Source organism: Bos indicus, chromosome 7 (genome assembly GCF_029378745.1).
Source record: "Bos indicus isolate NIAB-ARS_2022 breed Sahiwal x Tharparkar chromosome 7, NIAB-ARS_B.indTharparkar_mat_pri_1.0, whole genome shotgun sequence".
In the NCBI taxonomy this organism is placed as follows: Eukaryota; Metazoa; Chordata; class Mammalia; order Artiodactyla; family Bovidae; genus Bos; species Bos indicus.
Window position 1 is genome coordinate 43,944,929 of NC_091766.1, and position 17,053 is coordinate 43,961,981.

The 17,053-nt window shown below is 59.2% G+C and overlaps 1 protein-coding gene and 1 long non-coding RNA gene across 4 annotated transcripts in view; one reads left to right on the forward strand and one right to left on the reverse strand.

Annotated features, from left to right (window-relative positions):
• Positions 1 to 5,294: 5,294 nt before the first annotated feature.
• The window catches only part of CSNK1G2 (casein kinase 1 gamma 2), a 31,335-nt gene continuing 19,576 nt past the window's right edge, over positions 5,295 to 17,053 (forward strand). For 2 of the 3 annotated variants that reach the window (XR_011567668.1, XM_019964896.2), the window contains exon 1: positions 5,372 to 5,512. The gene's annotated coding sequence lies outside the window, so the exon portion shown is untranslated. Of the gene's footprint in view, positions 5,513 to 17,053 lie in introns of all 3 variants that reach the window. The other variant, XM_070793576.1, reaches the window with a different exon arrangement.
• Positions 6,000 to 8,986, reverse strand: LOC139184154 (uncharacterized). Its single transcript, XR_011567669.1, has 3 exons — positions 8,444 to 8,986; positions 8,056 to 8,130; positions 6,000 to 6,677 (listed from the first exon to the last, which is right to left on the reverse strand). It is a non-coding gene; the product is annotated as an uncharacterized lncRNA (long non-coding RNA).

The following is a 17,053-nucleotide window of genomic DNA, read 5'->3' on the forward strand; positions in this document are numbered from 1 at the left end:
AACCATCCTTGGGTTTGGGGTGCACCCCACAGCAGCATGACCTCAGCTGCATCCTAAGCTTTAATACATCTGAAAAGATCCTGATTCCAGGGAAGTTTCCAGGTTTTAGGATGTGGGGCCACTGCTCAGCCTGTCCAGGAAAACTACGACTTTCAGAGCAGGAAGAGCTGAGGCTGCAGCGAGGGGTTTGGCCATGGGGGACAGGGCCCTGGGATGGATGAGAGCCATGTTCATGATGGTGGTGGACACTGCTGGGGAGGAAGGGCTTCCCACAGGGGAGGCTGTGCTGAGAGCATCCTCAGCAGGACCCCTGAGGGGAGGGGCTGCGCTTGAGCAGGACGTGGACAGGTCACCTTGAGTGCACATGGGTGTTCAGATGGGACTGGGGTGGGATGGCCCCAACACAGGACGGATGGCTGGTGTTCTTATCCAAGGGGAAGTGTGGACCCAGACACCGAGGCTGGGAGAACGCCGCTGGAGAGGGGGTGATGCAGCCAGGGTCAGAGAACTGCCAGATGCTCAAAGGGCCTTCACTTCCCCCTTCAGAGGGAACACCACTGAGACACCTCAACCTTGAACTTCTAGCTTCCAGAACCAGGGGAGAGTAAATCACCCATTCAGGGTGCTTTGTTCTGGCCACCCCTAGACACGCCTGCTTGCCTGGTCAGTCTTCATCTCTGTTCCTGTGACCTAAGCTATCACCAACTAGACCCAAAATGTCTTCTCCACTGCCTCATGGTTTCTGCTCACCCAACAGGTCAGCTGGGCGCCTTTCTTGAGGCAGCCTGGAGGTCACTGGAGTTGATTCTTCAGAGTAAATTAATTTACGGGAACTTGGCCGATGCCCGTGGCATTGGTGGGCGAATACCCTGGATCAGCCGGGGCTGGACCTTGGCAGGTGGGTGACTGGGGACCATGAGTCAGACCCTGTTCAGGTGTGAGCAAAGGTTGCTGTAAGGACCAAAAGATGCTAAAAGGACACCATCCTCTGAAGCATCCTGCGTGGTGAGAGGGCAGGACCACAGCCTGGACCCTGGAGTGATCTGGCCTCAGGTGTCTGTGACCCCATGGACTGCAGCACCCCAGGCTTCTCTGTCCTTCATGATCTCTCACAGTTTGCTCAAACTCCTCTCCATTGAGTCAATGATGCTATCCTCTGCCGCTCCCTTCTGCCCTCAATCTTTCCCAACATCAGTCTTTTCCAGTGAGTCAGTTCTTCACATCAGGTGGCCAAAGTATTGAAGCTTCAGCATGAGTTCTTCCAATGAATATTCAGGGTTGATTTCCTTTAGGACTGACTATTTCATCTTGCTGTCCAAGGGACTCTCAACAGCCTTCTCCAGCACCACAATTTGAAAGCATCAGTTCTTTGGGGCTCAGCCTTCTTTATGGTCCAACTCTCACATCCATACAGGACTACTGGAAGAACCATAGTTTTGATTAGACCGACCTTTGTCAGCAAAATAACGTCTCTGCTTTTTAATATGCTATCTAGGTTTGTCATAGCTTTTCTTCCAGGGAGCAAGCGTCTTTTAATTTCATGGCTGCAGTCACCATCTGCAGTGATTTTGGAGCCTAAGAAAATAAAATCTGTGACTGTTTCCACTTTTTCTTCATCTATTTGCCAGTAAGTGATGGGATTGGATGCCATGATCTTAGTTTTTTGAATGTTGAGTTTTAAGTCAGCTTTTTCACTCTACTCTTTGACCCTCATCAAGAGGCATGATCCAGCATGACCTCATCTTAATTGATGACATCAGCAAACACTATTTCCAAGCAAAGTCACCTTCTGAGGTTTCAGGTGGAATATGAATTTTGGGGGTGCTAAAATGGGTCAGGCATGACTTAGCGACTAAACAATAAATCCAAGCCTTTATCTGCCCAGACCTCGGCCTCTAAGAGTGGGGCAAAAGAGTTCCTCATGGGGACCCCCCTTGGGGACAAGTAGGACACTGTATGTCCTGTGCTCAGGGGACTAAGCCTTTCTAGTTTGGTGGGATTTCAGGTCTTAGCAATGAGAAGTCAGGGTCCCAGGAGACCCGGGGAAGTTGAGATGCTTGGTCAGCCTACACTGTATCACAACAATGGCGACCCTGCAGTGGCAGAAGGCCATTGTCTGGGACATATTTCACACAAATCAGATCCTTTGGCCTCAATTTCCTGACCAGTCCCTAGAGGAGACGCTGATTGGCTCATGAGCCAATCAGAGATGGTGGGGTAGTCACATGGTACAGACCTGGTTGCTTGGGGCTGTTCTCAGAGGATGATGGGTAGACTCCTGGAATGAAGTGCCCCAGGAGCTTCTACATCCTTGAGGCCTTGGTTTCTCTTTTTATTTTGGCTGCACCATGCAGCATTCCCTGACCAGGGGCAGAACAGTGCCCCCTGCAGTGGAAGTGCAGAGTTTTCATGGCTGCTCCGCACAGCCTCTTGTCTTCTGACCTTGCTTTACGCTCCGTAGCTCACAATACCAATCACTGGTTAGCTTATGTTGCCAGATCTCCCCTGCAGCCACTGGGATTGGGGTGGGGGTGCTGGGCCCACCCTCTACCCTCTGCTGGAGGGCAGCTGAATTGGAGGTCAGTTCTGGGAGACACTGGGCACTTTACTTGGGCTCTGTAAGCCTCACTTTCCACATTTCAAAAATGAGAATATCTGTGTCCAAGTCCCTGCCCCACTGGGGGAAAGACCTGGCCATAGGGAGGGCTATTTCCATTCAGTTCAACAAAAGCACGTGGCCCCCCAACTTGTGTTTGTGTGCTGGAGCTGGACAACCAGGATGCAGCCCTGAACCTATCCTGGGATGTTTCCATAGACCTGCCTCTTTCATGGGTAAAAGGAACAGAAGAGAGCATTTCCTGTTTGTCTCTTGCTGAAATCCACAGATGTCTGGGATTTATTAGAAAGCTGGGATGTTGTTTGACTTACCCTTGAGGGATGGGGGCAATGGGGAGACAAGCTCATCTTCTTTACAGTGTTATTATTTTGTCAGAGCCCCAAAAGGTTTTTTTTCCTATCCCAACTTTCCCAAATGGTGTCCCCATGATCAAAGCCGAAACGAAGCAGGAACATGTGGGCTGCACTTGAAGTGGGTTAAAAAAAGAGGAAGCTTTGAAACCTGTTTGCTTTTTTACAGATCCTAGGTGATTAGATATATGTCCATGTGAGGCAGAAGGTCCTATGCTGGCAGTTCTTTATTCACTAACCTATGGATTCCCATGATGTACCGGAGTGGGGTATCATTAGTTACAGTTTACAAATGAAGATGCAGAGGACCAGAAGGGGTCAGTTACCTACCCACAGTGAGACAGCCTCTGGCTGGCCCAACCCCAGTTGTGGCTTTTTCTACAGTCTTTCATCTGCACAAGCCACCGTGCATTTTACAGAGGCAAGGCTGGTGCTCAAGTTTAAGGCTCAAACACCTCTGGAGGAGAGGCTACCATGCCCCCTGCTCTTCTGGGAGTTGAGCACTGGAGAGCAGATTTTTTTTTTTTTTTTTGAACGTCAAAGAGTGAAGAGAAGAGGACAGATGGGGCCAGGAAGTCTGAGGAAATACAATTCCCGGCTCTCCAGAATCTGGAAGGACCCTAGAGTCGTCGGTTGTTTCGTTCATAACAAATGAACCACACATGGTGACCACACAGACTGAGTTTATACTGTGTGTGGGCACAGCAGTGAGCAAGAAATGTGGTCCCTGGTCTAGCATGGCTGGTGGAGGAGGTGGATTTGAAACGAAGGTAGGTTCAGGTTGGAGAGGGTGAGGAGCAATTGAGAAAGGACAACACGGGGACGTGACTTGGGCTTCCTGGAGGTGTCGACATTACAAGGGGGCTGAAGGAGGAGAAGTGGGGCAGAACCAGCTCTACAGCTCTGCCATTCCTCCTTTCCCCTCAGGTTTAATTCTCCTTCCCCGCTTGTGGCTGCGGGACAGCAGGACGATAATCAGAGACCACGGAAATCTTCCTTCCATGTGCCACATCTAGCTTTTGGCCTTTAAGGTCTGCCCTTCGGTCATTCTGCTCCAAGCCACCTTATAACACCACCTGAAACTGTCATGTCTATTTAGTCTCTGTCCTGTCTATTCCCCGGGCTCAGGACTGAGGACCCACTGGGAAGCCATGCCAACAGTCTAGTTCACCATTCTGGTCTCAGAGCCGCTGCTGCTGCTGCTGCTGCTACGTCGCTTCAGTCGTGTCCGACTCTGTGCGACCCCATAGACGGCAGCCCACCAGAATGCCCCGTCCCTGGGATTCTCCAGGCAAGAACACTGGAGTGGGTTGCCATTTCCTTCTCCAATGCATGAAAGTGAAAAGTGAAAGGGAAGTCGCTCAGTCATGTCCGACCCTCAGCGACCCCATGGACTGCAGCCTTCCAGGTTCCTCCATCCATGGGATTTTCCAGGCAAGAGTACTCGAGAGGGGTGCCATTGCCTTCTCCGAGAGCCGCTAGCAGGCACTTAAATACTAAGACGAGAGTGGATGAGTCTCCCTCCACCGTAAAAAATTCCCCGCAGGAAGAGGCTCCAGGTGGAGCAGGGTCTCACTGCGGGCCCCTTGCCAGTCGCCCCTGACTGACACGGTGCGTGAGCCAGCACTCTGCAGACCACACTTGTTGAATGCCAGCTTGCGTGCCAGGGCCCTTGCTCGGCCGGAAGGCCCAGCTGGACCAGGACCTTGGGTGACCCCCTCCTTGGCTCATTGACGTCACCGCTTATTACGACGCAGAGAAGCACCGACCCACCGCCGTCCCATCACCTACAACCCTCGCCGCTCCCAGCCCCACCCAACCCGACTCCAGCCGCCCGCCCCGGAAGTCGGCGGGTCCCCGCGCTACCACGCCCCGCGGAGCCGCCCGGCCGTGACGTCAAGTGGCGAGACCCTGACGTCACAGAAGCGCGGTGGGGCGGTGTCGGAGCGACCGGCCACGCGTCACCATAGCAACGGTGGGGGGGGCCAAGGTCGGCGGCGGCGGGAGCCCCGCCCCCCCGGGAGGGTGGACTGGGCCCGGTTCTTTCTCGGCCCCAGTTCTTTCTCAGCCCCTGCGTGTCCTCACGGCCGCGGGCCTCCTGTAGTCCGGCGGGCTGTGGCCCGGCCACCCCGGAGCGGCCGCAAAGCGCGGCGGTTGTCGCGCGGCGTCACCCGCTGCCGCAAAGCGGCGGGCGCGCCGCCCCGGCCCCGCCCTCGGTGACGTCTCGTGCGCGCCCCAAGGCCTCCAGCGGCTGCGCAGTGGGCGCCGGGCCCTCCCCCGCGACGCTGGCGGCGTAAGCGCGGGCCGCGGGCGACGCTGCGAGACCGGGGCGAGCCGGGCGCCCGCGCGGCGGGGACTGCCCGCGCCCAACATGCGGAGGCCGGCGGCGGCGGCGGCGCGGGAGCGGGAGCGGGGACCCAGGCGGGCGCCGGAGCCAGAGCCGGAGCGCGAACAGGGTCCGGAGCGGGGGTCCGCGCAGCGCTGCTGAGGGAGCCCGAGCCGCCCAGTCCGGCCCCGGGGCCACGGCCGCGGCGGAGGCTGTCAGGTAACGACGCGCGCGCCCTCGCTGGCGGCGGCGGACACGCGCCCTGGCCCTGCGGCCCCACCCCCGCGGACCCCCAGACCCTCTGCTCATATGTCTCGAAGACTCCTCAGACCCCGCACCCCCTACTCCCCGCAGTTCGGACTCCCGGACCTCGCAGACGCCCACAATGTGGACCTGCTCTTGTGAAGCCCTGCACTCCCGACTGCACCCCCCACGGCGACCCCAACTGCCCCTACAGCCCAGTGACCCCCACACTGTCGACCCAACTCCTCATTCCCACCCCCTTGCACTCCAGACCTTGTCGTTGCCAGTGACTCCCAAACTCAGGTCCTGCCACTTGTCACTCCCTACAGATCCTCACACTACTGACCTCACTATTCCCCTCCTCCTCCATTTCTCTCTCCACACTCTACTGTTCCCTCACTCCAGACCTCAGTGTTCTCCACGGATTCGTCACTCCTGACTGCTGGCCTGTCCTTCCCTCAGCCCCACCCCACCTCCCTCCTTCACTGCCCCCCCAGTGCTCAAGCCCACTGCCCATTCCCCCTGGCTTCCCACCCTTCCAGCCTTCTCCGCTGGGCCCGTCGCTCCTCCCCACGCTGGCGCGCACACTCGCCCCTTTGTGGCCCTGCAGATATGTTGGGGGAGCTGCGGGCAGGAAAGGGGAACAGCAGGAGGGGTCTGGGCTGGGGGACCTGTTGTGGGACGCTCAGGAACTCCCGGCGCTCGCCGGGCTGCGCCTCCTCCTTCCGCCCTCGCCACCGGCTTTGTTTTCCGGAAACACTTCAGATGAAGGAGGGGGGGGCCGACGTCTGCGTGCCCGGCAGCCACACCACCCCCTCCCTGTCCTGCGCTTCCCCTGCTCCCTCTGCCCCAGTTTTCTCAGGGGAGGCGTTCAGGACCGGGCTGGGGGCCTGAGAGAAAGCCCTGCTCTGACGTCCGGGGCGTCGTCCTGGGCCGGCTTTGGGCAGCTGGGTTATTCCCTTGGCCTCCGGATGGCATTGTTTGCAGGAAACGGCCTGGAGGGTTCCGTGCACGTAGGTGGAGTCCAGCATTCTCTCCCCAGTCCCCTCAATAGGGGGCTCCAGGCCGGGCCAGTGTCTGGAGCTCCTGGGAGTGCCCACACATCCATCCTGAGGGGCTTCTGGGCACCTTCGTCCCTGCCCTGAGGGACATAGACAGGCTCAGTTGGCGTTTCCTGACCCCCCCCCCCCCCCCAGGGGCTCCTTTGGCTCAGGGTGTGAGGGATGAGTGGGGAAACACGAATCTGAGGGGGAGGATGGCTCTGATAGGGAAGGGGGGGTAGCCGCTGGGGGGCTAGATGTGGCCCCCGAGGGGAGCAGACTGAGCTGCTGGGGGAAGTTTGTGGTCGTTGCCAGGAGTTTGTTTTTATCTGCTGTGTTTCCACTGAATTGTGGCCTCCTCTGGGCTCTGCAGGCAGAGGTTGGGGTGGGGGTGGGAGGGCAGGCTGACTATAGCTCCCTCAGCAGCACACACAGGGCTAGACAAGACTTTACTGGCCCATCTTATTGTCTCTTGAGCCCCAGATGTTTAGTTCAACCCCTGCGGTGGTATCTGTGGCCCAGCCTCTGAGGAATGGAATGGGGGTGGTGAGTGTGGGGTGGGAATCTAGCTGGTGGGGGGCAGCTCCCAGATTCGGGGGGCCAGTTGTGTCTGCTGCATCTGGCAGTGGAGAGAGGGAAGGAGATCTGGAAGGAGCTGGCTGGACCTCCACCCCAGCTATAGGCAACACCCCAAGGTCTGCAGCAGGCATTGGGCAGGGCTCTGGTTTTTGACCCCCCTGCTGTCAGGCCTTCCCATCTGATTCTGGATCTCTGTCATTTCTCTGAGGCGGGTTGGGGACAGGCATCTAGTCACCTGGCTCTGAACTGTGACAGCAGGTCCTGTGAGCACAGACTCCTCTGAACTGTGGCTTCTGATTCCATCTGAACCACCTCCTCCTTCTAACTACCTAGTAATTACCTCTGGGTTGCAAGAGGAAGTAGGTGAGGTTTTTTTTTTTTTTTTTTTAATAAACTGAACGCGTCCTATCTGTTCATCCCAGCTCCAGGGAAGCCAGCCAGCTGAGAGGTGTTCCGGACAGCTGCAGGGCCACCTGAGCCTTGGGGATCTACTGGTGGGTAGCGCTCAGGGAGGGCCCAGCCCCCACAAGGCAGTACCTGGGGACAGGGCATGTCTCCTGGACAGCCTGGGACACCAGGAAAGCCTCGTCGGGTGGACTTGCCATGGCTGCCTCAGAGGTGCAGCGTTTCTCTTCAGGGCTCTTGTGGGGCTTGGTCTCTGTCTTAAAAAGTTTCTAGACCTACCCCCCTCCCCCCGGGACCACAGAGGCCTTACAGAGAGGCTTTACAAGGCCTTAGTCTGGGGGGGGAGCTGGCAGCAGGGCTGGGGGCGCGTCGGGCAGGTCAGCGTGGTGGGGGGAACCGTTGGTTTCCCTGGAAAGGGCTTTTGTAAAGGAGCTGCATGTGTGGGTTGGGTTGTGGTCACCATCAGTGTTGGGTGTTTCTCTGGGGTTGTCGTACCTGAATGGGGGCCTTGCTGTTGTGATCCAGGCAGCAGGTGCGCGCTAAGCCACGAGTCAGGATTCTTTCTGTTGCCTGGTCAGGAAACGAGGCCCGGTGGTGCAGAAGGTCCCACTTTGAGCAGTTCTGCACCTGCCCCACCCTATTCGGGCACTTGGGGGCCTTGCTGGGCGAGTCCCCAAGCTCCCTTTCTACATATGAGTAAGCGAGGCCCAAGTGACCTCCAGGAGGAGGACCTTCACTCTGCCAAGGCCTGTGCTCCTCAGGACCCTCTCTGCCCACTGGATGCAGCCTGAGCAAGAGGCTCAGGGTGGGAAGACCGGCTCCTCTGGCCTCAGCCCCTCAGTCCTGCCCATTTTCCACTGAGCTCCTGGCAGAACCTACATACCCTTGTGATGTGGGGGTCCATACAGATGGCCGGTGGGATTCTCAGGCAGGGGGTAATGGCGGCGTTTCCTTCTCAGAACCCCACGTGTCCCCTCGGCACCCAGGATGGTCCACTGATCTGGCTTGCCCAGGTGTCTGCAGCTTTCCTGTAAGTCCCTTTCAGTGAGTGGCAGAAGCCAGGTAGCTTAAATTAAGGAGGGCGAGCCCTTCCCCTCGCTGCATAGATCTAGCCTGCAGAACACATGCGCACGTGTGTGCGTGAGTGCGTGCGTCGGCGCCAGCCAGGTGTCCCTGCGCCTGAGCCACTGGCAGGGCTGCTCTCGCCAGTGCCCCCGCTGGCAGTGCCTCTGCGTGAATGGAAAGGCAACGGAAGTCTCTCCAGCAGGTGGAGGGCGGGGGCACCCAGGTGCAGATAGTGTCCTGTGTCGTCCTGGGTCACGGCATCACTGTTCAAAGGTAGAAACAGATACACCTCATGCATCACGACTTTGTGTTGGTTCATGACACACCTCAGAGTGTTAAAAAGCTGTGCTTAAACATCACCCCTGGCGTGATCCAGCATGATCCCCATTTTGGAGGTCCGGCTGTTCCCACCCCAGGTTGCAGGGCAGGGTTGCAGGGCAGTGTCACTCCCTGTGGGACCCACAGCCTCCATGGAACCTCAATGAGAGTTTTCAGTGACCCTCGTGCTCACTGCAGTCCCAGGGCCCAGCTGATGGGCACGTGGCAGGGCTCTCTGGGAGCCTGGTGGGTGACCCAGCGGGGCTGCGTGTGGGGCACCTGGATGGGGAGTAGGCTGAGATGAAGAATCCAAGGGAGATAATTCTGGGAAGACCAAGGGCTTTGAGAGAGAAGAGGGGTGCAACAGAGGGATGGGGTTGGTGCCTAGAGTGCAGAGCCCTGAGGGCTCCCTTCCTTGTGGGTTCTAGAATTGGCTTGGGGGTTATTCCAGGGCCCACACTGGGAGCCTGGCATCTTATAGGAACCATATCACACCGTGTGCTAGGAGTCGCCCACGGAGACCCACTGGCCTGGCAGCCCTTTGCTTGTGTGGCTTCACCTGAGGCACTGGCAGCTTTCAGGACCCCTTGTGTCCTCCGCCAGTGCCCTGCCTCGGCCTCTACTCTCACACCAGCAGGGAGCAGCTGTGGGGCTCTTTGCCCAGGCCTAGTCCTCCCTCCCCGTGCCGGCCCCGGGACATGGGCTTGTTTCCTCTGAAGCTGTAGGCAGGGACGTGCTCTCTAGGCCAGGTCTGTCCCCTCTGCCCTGTGGGTGCTGGAGCAGGTCATTCTCGAGGGCAGCCACATAGGGACAATGTCTAGGCATTGCCCGGTGTCAAGTCAAGGCAGTCGGGTCCAGTGAGCACCCACCTCGCCGTTTCCCACCAGCCTGCAGTGCGCAGTGAGCTGCAGCTGAGGGGCTTGCGGGTGCCCATCTCAGGGCCTCCCTGAGCCTGTCTCTGGGCTTCCACAAGCCCCATGCCTCTGCCCTCGGGAGCAGGAAGTCTGTGGAAGCAAGTCAGGAGGGATACTGCTCCTGTGGACTGGACGTGGTGGCTGGCTGAGGTCCCCCCACAGGGCAGTGTCCCCTGCTCTTGCCTCGGGCCGCTCTCCTGCTGGCCCAAGGGTGACCCGCACGGTCCCTCCTGGTTTATTTCTGGTCTCCAGGCTGTGGCTGGGCTTTTGGGGCTTCCTGTGTGGCCGGCCCGGGGAGTCTATGATGAGACCCTTGGCCCAGAAGCTCCAGCCTGGCTAGTCCCCACGTGCCCCTGGCTTGTGCCCCCAACTTGTGCCCCCAACCCAGGCAGGCTGTAGGGCATGCCTGGCGCCTCTCACACCCTGGCCTCGACTTCCCAGTCAGAAATGGTCATGCTGGTGCCCTGGGGGGAAGTGGTCCCGAGTCTTTTGGAGGCAGACATATCTGTCAAGACCCACAGCCCCTGCCCCCAATACGGACAGGATGAGAGCTACGTGGATGGTGGGCAGTATGCTGGTTAGAAAGTAGAAAGAAACAGGTGACCTGTTTATCTCATTTAGTTTGGGGTATCTGAGAAACGGTCAAACACGTCGTCGGTGTGAGAGGTTACTGTTGAGATAGTTTACATCCTTCATATTTGGGTGTGTGTGGCTTATCACCATTTGGAAGCTTAAATTTTCATTGGAAACACTCTATTTTAACAAATACAGAGCTTGAGTAGAAAAACATCAGGGCCCTGGGGATTGAGTCCTGCCGGGAGGCTGTCGGCACGGCTGTCAGGCGTGGCCAGATATTGCTGATAAAGCGTGGGGCGCCAGGCGCAATTGTAGTTCCTACAAACGGTCGAAAGTCGCCTGGCATAAACTACCCCGGGTGGCATGTGGGACACACTTGCAGTAAAGGTTAACTCATTGCTTATCTGACCTTCTGTTGTCTGCTGGGCGTCTGGTGTTTAATCTGCGTCTGGCCACCGTAGGCTGGCGTCCTCCTCCCGTCCGTCTGGGGCTCAGGGCCGCATTGGCGCTGGTGGGTTGGAGTGGAACCTCTGCGATCCGGTGGTGGTCCTTCCAGCCAGCATCTGGGGGCAGGTGGGGCATCTGGTGATTGTGATGCAGCCTCTCAGCCAGGGGTTTTTCCCCAGCTCATGGCCAATCTGGGGGACCAAGGTTGGAGTGCTGCCAGCTCATGGATAGAGACGGGCCAGAGGCCAGCAGGGTGGCTCGGGTGGGGAGGGCAGCCCGGGGTGGGTGCGGGTAAGCATGAGCCGGGTGGCCGCCCTGGCTAGTTTGAAGAGCGCTGGGCGAGCAGTGGGTGAGTTCTGTGTCCCCTCGGCCTGGGCCAGCGCTGCTGGGGAGGACCAAGCTCTCCTTCCTCCCCTCCCCGCCTTCTCCCTGGCTTCTCTTCCTGTGGGTGCACACCTCTTGATTCCTGTCTGAAATGGTTACCGCATCTGTCACAGGAGTGGGAGGTGTGGCTCTGGCAGCTGCCTGAGGGTCGGACTTTGACCCACACTGGACAGAGGAGCCCTGCTCTGGGCCGCGCGCCCAGCCCCACGCCCTTCCTGACAGCTTTATTGTGATGCCACATGCTACACTGGCTTTAATTAAGATACACCTCACCGACCGTAAAGTTCACTGGAGAGGAGACCTCGGTGGTTTTAGTGTATTCACAAGTTGTGCAACTATCACCAGAATCAATTCCAGAACATCTGTCACCCCAAAAGAACCACAGCCCCTGAGAACCACTACCCCACAATGTTGTCTGTGGATCGTCCTGTTCTGGATGTTTCCCATCAGCGGACTCACACCCTGTGGGTCCTTCTGTGTCTGCTGCCCTCACTGAGCATCGTGTTCTCAGGGTCCCTCCATGTGGTAATGAATGTCAGGGCGTCACCCCTTTTCTTGGTTGAAGGACACTCCCGTGTGGAGGGACACGTGTGTTCACTGGGTTGTGTGGGCCGCGTAGCAGTCGTGAGTCCAGCGGCTGTGGATGCCTGCGTGCTGTGCACACGGGTCTGTGTGGATGTGTTCTCGGTTCCCGCGGGTGGATACTGAGGAGATCGAGTGGTGACTCTTGTGAGGAATTGCTGTCTTTTCCACAGTGGCTGCTTCGTCTTCTGTGCCACCTGCTGTGGAGGAGGGTCCTGATTGTCCCCGTCCTTGCAGGCTCCCTCTCCAGGTTCTGCGTCCTGTCCTGCGTTATAGGGTCCGACCCTTGGTCATAGTGTCTCTGCCTCCTCCAGGCCTGGGAACCCTGGCCATTTTCTGGAAGACCGTCTTCCCGCTGCCCTGCAGTTTCTGGAGCGCCAGCCCTTCAGAGGACCTGGGCCAGGGCGGCTCTGCCCCTTGGCGTCTCAGACCCCCAGGCCAGCCCGGGGTCTTCCATCCTGGTGCCCCTCTGAGCAGGCCTGTTGGGTGCCGGGAGGGACTGCAGCCCCACGGGGCCAGGTGCCTTGGCCGCGTGTTACTGTAGATCCCATCCCGTCGTCGGTGTTTTTCAGGGGCAAAAGACACGCACACATTGAGGAAAATGGGTGTTTCGGCCAAGCGTGGGAAAGTTTTGAGAACTCACTCAGAATCAGGCGGTGGGCACTGTTCACGCGTCAGTGACGTCCTTCCAAACCCCCATACACCATGGGTGTGTAACAGGCAGGTCTGGCTGCTCGCTGTGCTCCGCAACCCCCTTTGGGAGTGGCCGTGGGTCTCCTCCTTCTTGGGGAGAGAGACCATTCCAGCTTCCCCCACAGGAGTGAAGCCATCCTCCCGGGGGCTTGTGCTCCTGTGCCTTGGCCTGGCCCTCTCCCTGCTGCACCAGGTCTGGGGAGGCTCCAGTTGGGACACGGGATCCCATGTGGTAGGCGGGTGCTGGTCCTCCCCCCACCATCAGTCCTGAGCAGAGGGGCTGGGTCCTTGTCTAGGATGTGCCAATCTCTGAGGACCTGTCCAGACTAAAGGAGCCATCTCCCCCAGCAGGGGAGCTGGGTGGATGAGTGATGCTCGGCCAGCTCCGGTAAGACGGGGAGACAGGGCATGTGGTTTTCTGGTGGGTCTGCAGGTGCTCTGGCCCTTTAATGTCTTTAATGTGTCTGCCCACACAGCCCCTTGCCCTGGGCTGAGGCTACACACTCTGGAGGGTGGTCCAGCCCAGCTCTCCCATTCCCCTCTCCACCTTTCTGAGCTCAGGAGAGTTTGCACCTGCTAGCAGAGGCCAGCCAGGATTCCAGAGGTCATCAGGCGTCTCCCCCTCATCTGGCCCCAGAGTCCACGTTTCCATCATTTTCAGGGCTTGTGTCCCCTCCCCGTGCTCAGCTGGGGCTCCATCTTTCTCTCTGGCCAGGGTGTCACCTGGCCTCCCTGCTCTGCTTTGGGGATTGTGGACCCCGATGCCAAGGAGCAGCTGTGCTCCTGCCTGGCGCCCACTGTGTCCCTGGGACGGGTGCCTGCTGGACTGGTGGCATGGCGAGTGCTCTGGTGGAGGCCGAGGGGCTGGGCGGGTGCTAGGCTGCGGGTGCAAAGGTCCTGGGCAGGAGTGTGCCCACCTCGCACCGTGTAGAGGGAGAGGTGGTCTGGGGGGTGCTGCCAGAGGTGGTGGAGGTTGTTTTTTAAATAGACTCTTGTTTCAGAGCAATGTTAGGTTTATAGCGAGTCTGTGGGTCAGTTTGGGGTCCCCGTGGGTCACACCTCCATTGAGTGTCACTCACATCGCAGCTGATGGGCTGGTCCTGGTGCATCGTCCTCAGCCAGGGTCCGCGTTTCCCCCGTCCTCTCTGCCCCAGGCCCCCGGGCTCTGCCAGTCGCCAGCCCTTCTGTGGGAGTACAGCCATTCCTGTATGTGTACCTGTCTTCTCGTTTGTGGCCCGTGTGGCCGCCTAGCCCCAGCTCCGTGCCTTCAGTTGTCCCTTCTCACCAGGCGTTATGCGTCGTTTGAGCGCCTTTTGTGTCCCTCCCCGATCCCTCTTTTCCACATCCCTCTCTTAGCTCTCAGTTGTGGGGGCTTTCAAGTGCGCCCAGGGAGCGAGCTGTTGGTCACTCCAGCAAGCCCATGGCCTGGCCCCACCCATTCCTGATGTCCAGCAACCCCGCCCCCACCATGGAAGCGCCTGCTGCGTGCTGGAAAGGGGCCGAGGGGTTTGACATGCACGTGTTTAAGTCCGTGGAAAGCTGCAGGAAAGTGCAGAGTCCCACATCCTTCTGGGCTCGTCTGTAACTTGGCTGAACCTGCGCATCTGCCCACACCTGCTCTTCATGACCCCGAGCGTGAACTCTGACCGTCTTCCTTGCCTTTCTCAGTGAACCCTGCATGTCCTCGCACAGGGCCTTTCCCTCAGGTTTGCTGCAGCCCCTGCCTGGCGGGTGCTCCCTCCTTTCCCATTTATCTAGGGTTGTGTTCCGTTGTCGTAAATCCTATGTCGTGAACCGTTTCTGCTTGATACTGTTTGGACGCTGGCCTTGTCCTGGGGTCTGGTCCCCGTTCTCGGCCCAGTCCCTTTCTTTCTGCTGTAACACTGTCAGTGACCTCAGGCTTCCAGGCTGCGGCCCCCCTGGCTGGCGCATCTCCAGAGCCTGAGTCCCTTTCAGGGAGTGGTGCGTAGGTGCCACAACCTGGCACTTGGGGTTCTCGTGGCTTCTCGGGCCCAGGGCCTGGGTGACTCCTGGAGGGAGGCCCTGCCTATACAAGTCAGTAGGCTCAGCCTGAGGAGGGGGACGTGTGTGTCTGGAAGTGCCTGAGGGAGGCTGTGGCCAGGGTCGTCCCAGAGCCCTGCGCTTCCCGGGTGGCTACCACGGCAGAGCCCGCAGTGTGTGGTGGGGCCACCCCCAGGAGGGAAGCTGCTGCCACTGCTCCAGATGCATCCTGACTCTGGCCCAGGGCTGTGCCCATGATGTCAGTGGGGACTGTGACATCACTGGGTGGAGACGGTCAGAGAAGGGGGTTCCTGGGGCCCCTGCCAGGGGGCCTGGGCCTGGCCCTGACAAGATGGAGGACCCCCAGGAGAACGCAGCAGGTAAGCCCCCTGAGCTGGAAGGCAGGCCGGGGGTCGCTGGGGGGGTTGGGGGTGGGCTGGGAGCCCTGCCTGCCTGGGGCTTAAGTTGACCACGAGGGCCTGAGCAGAGTCCACACCCCTGGGGGCCTTCCCTGAGCGAGGAGTGAGTCCGGGTGCCCTTGGGAGGGAGGAACTGGGGTCCATGCTGGTGGGGTGAGACTGGCTTGCTTTCGGGTCAGGTGTAGGGCTGGGCTCCCTTTCTCCCCCCATGAGTTTTAGCGCCTGTGCTGACATCATACACACCCGCTTCCTGGTTCACCAGGTGGGCCGGGGCACCTACCGACTTCCGGCTCCTGGCAGCGTTTAGCTCACTTTTAGTCCTGTGTCCACTCTGTCGTTCCTGCACCCGTCAGGCCAATGGGTGACTCGCTCTGGCCGTCCCCCTTGAGGTCCCGAGAGAGGACCCAGGAAGACCCCTATGGTGTGGTGGGTGGTAGCTGCTGTTCACGGGGTGAGTAGGCACTGGCGTCCTGTCTCTGGGAGGGTTAGGGTCTGGACTCCTCACCCGTCTCCTGGTGGCCACTGTCCCTTGCAGGTGGTGACCTTGTGGTGGCCACACGCCTGCCTTGTTGTCCAGAGCCTGACGGATGGGTCGGGCCTCTGGTGTCTTGCCAGGGCCATATGGGCTGGGGGGCCGGGCTGGGGCAGCACACCCACCACAGCTTCTAGTTTCAGGCCTGGTCGCTGTCCCTGTGCTGCTCGCCGGACCCCAGGGACACGGCATGGGAGCCAGCATGGCGCTCCTGGTGCAAAGGCTCACTTACAGTAGGCACTGGGCCTTACCGGGGTCCCCAGAGGCAGTGCTGAAGGAGGGGCTGCGGGGGCAGAGTCCCTGCCCTGGGCCTCACGTCCTGCACCCAGAGACCTCCCAGCCAGCCCGAGGGCACAGGCCTCCTGGCTTTGCGGCTTTCAGAAGGCAGCTCTGTGGGCTCAGAAAGGTTTGCAGCTGGAGGCCAGACAGAGGTGCCGAGGCCGCTCTGGATCTCGGGGTGGGGCTGAGAGCATGACCCGCCTGGACCAGGGGTCACAGCTCAGAATGGAGTCTCAGGGCAGGACACCAGGGGTCTGGGTGCCCTGTGCTGCTGACCGGGGAGGGCCTCTGGGAGAGTTGGGGTTGGGGCACAGGGAAGTGAGGTCTCCTGGAGGGTTCCTTGTGTGTATTGTCGGGGCAGAGTGATGTTTGGTGATGCTGCCCCATAAAAACTGCACAAAGTGGGACCCAGACCTCAGTCCCTGCCTGTGTGGGATGAGTAGGTCACAGCAGCAGCATGGGGACTGCAAGAATGGGTGCCCCTGCCCACCATTCCTCCATCGACGCGGATGCACCCACATCTTGTTGGCCAGGAAGTCGAGCCCCAGTCTCCAGCCCTCCCCTCCCCTACTTTGTTCCCATGTTTGGTCTTCCTGGTTGGGCTGCTGTCCCTCCAGACCTCCACACATGGCTCCTCCATCCCCTGGGTGAGGGCCTGCAGTGTCCTGCCCCAGCCATACACTCCCTGGCTCTCCCTCTGCCGCTCGTGGGCAGGGGCACCTGGTGGCAGTGCCCTCAGTGTCCTCGGGCAAGGAGACAGGAGAATGCTGGTGTCTCCTTGCTGTCTTTGAGCTTCCCGTGGGCTCTCCGGCCCCCTCTGGTGCACCTTTGTGGGTGGGGGTGCATGCACGGACCTGTGTTTTAGTTAATTTCCAACAGGAAAAAAAATCTGGCAGGAAACCACCTCTGAGTGTCCATCCGGGGGTAGGGGGCTTTTGGTATCCACTTGTGGAATCTGGTAGGATTTCAGAGAAAGGAGGGTCACCCATGCAGGTGTGATATCTGGGAGCAGGAGGTACCCTGATGTTTGCAGGGCATGGGCTCGCTCTGCTGGAATCCCACACTGGCGTGTTACCGAGTCATGGGCACAAGCTCCCATGAAGTCAGGTGTCCAGCTGCTCTGAGCCAGGCTCCACTCTGGCCTCCGGGCTCACCTCCTCCCAAGGTGGGAAGGCCCTTGTCCCGCCTCCCTGTGAAGACCCTCAGCCCTTTAGCCCATCCCCTGCGGGTGCTGTTCCCACAGGCAGTGAGTGATTCACAGGAGTGTGTCTAGTGCTGGATGG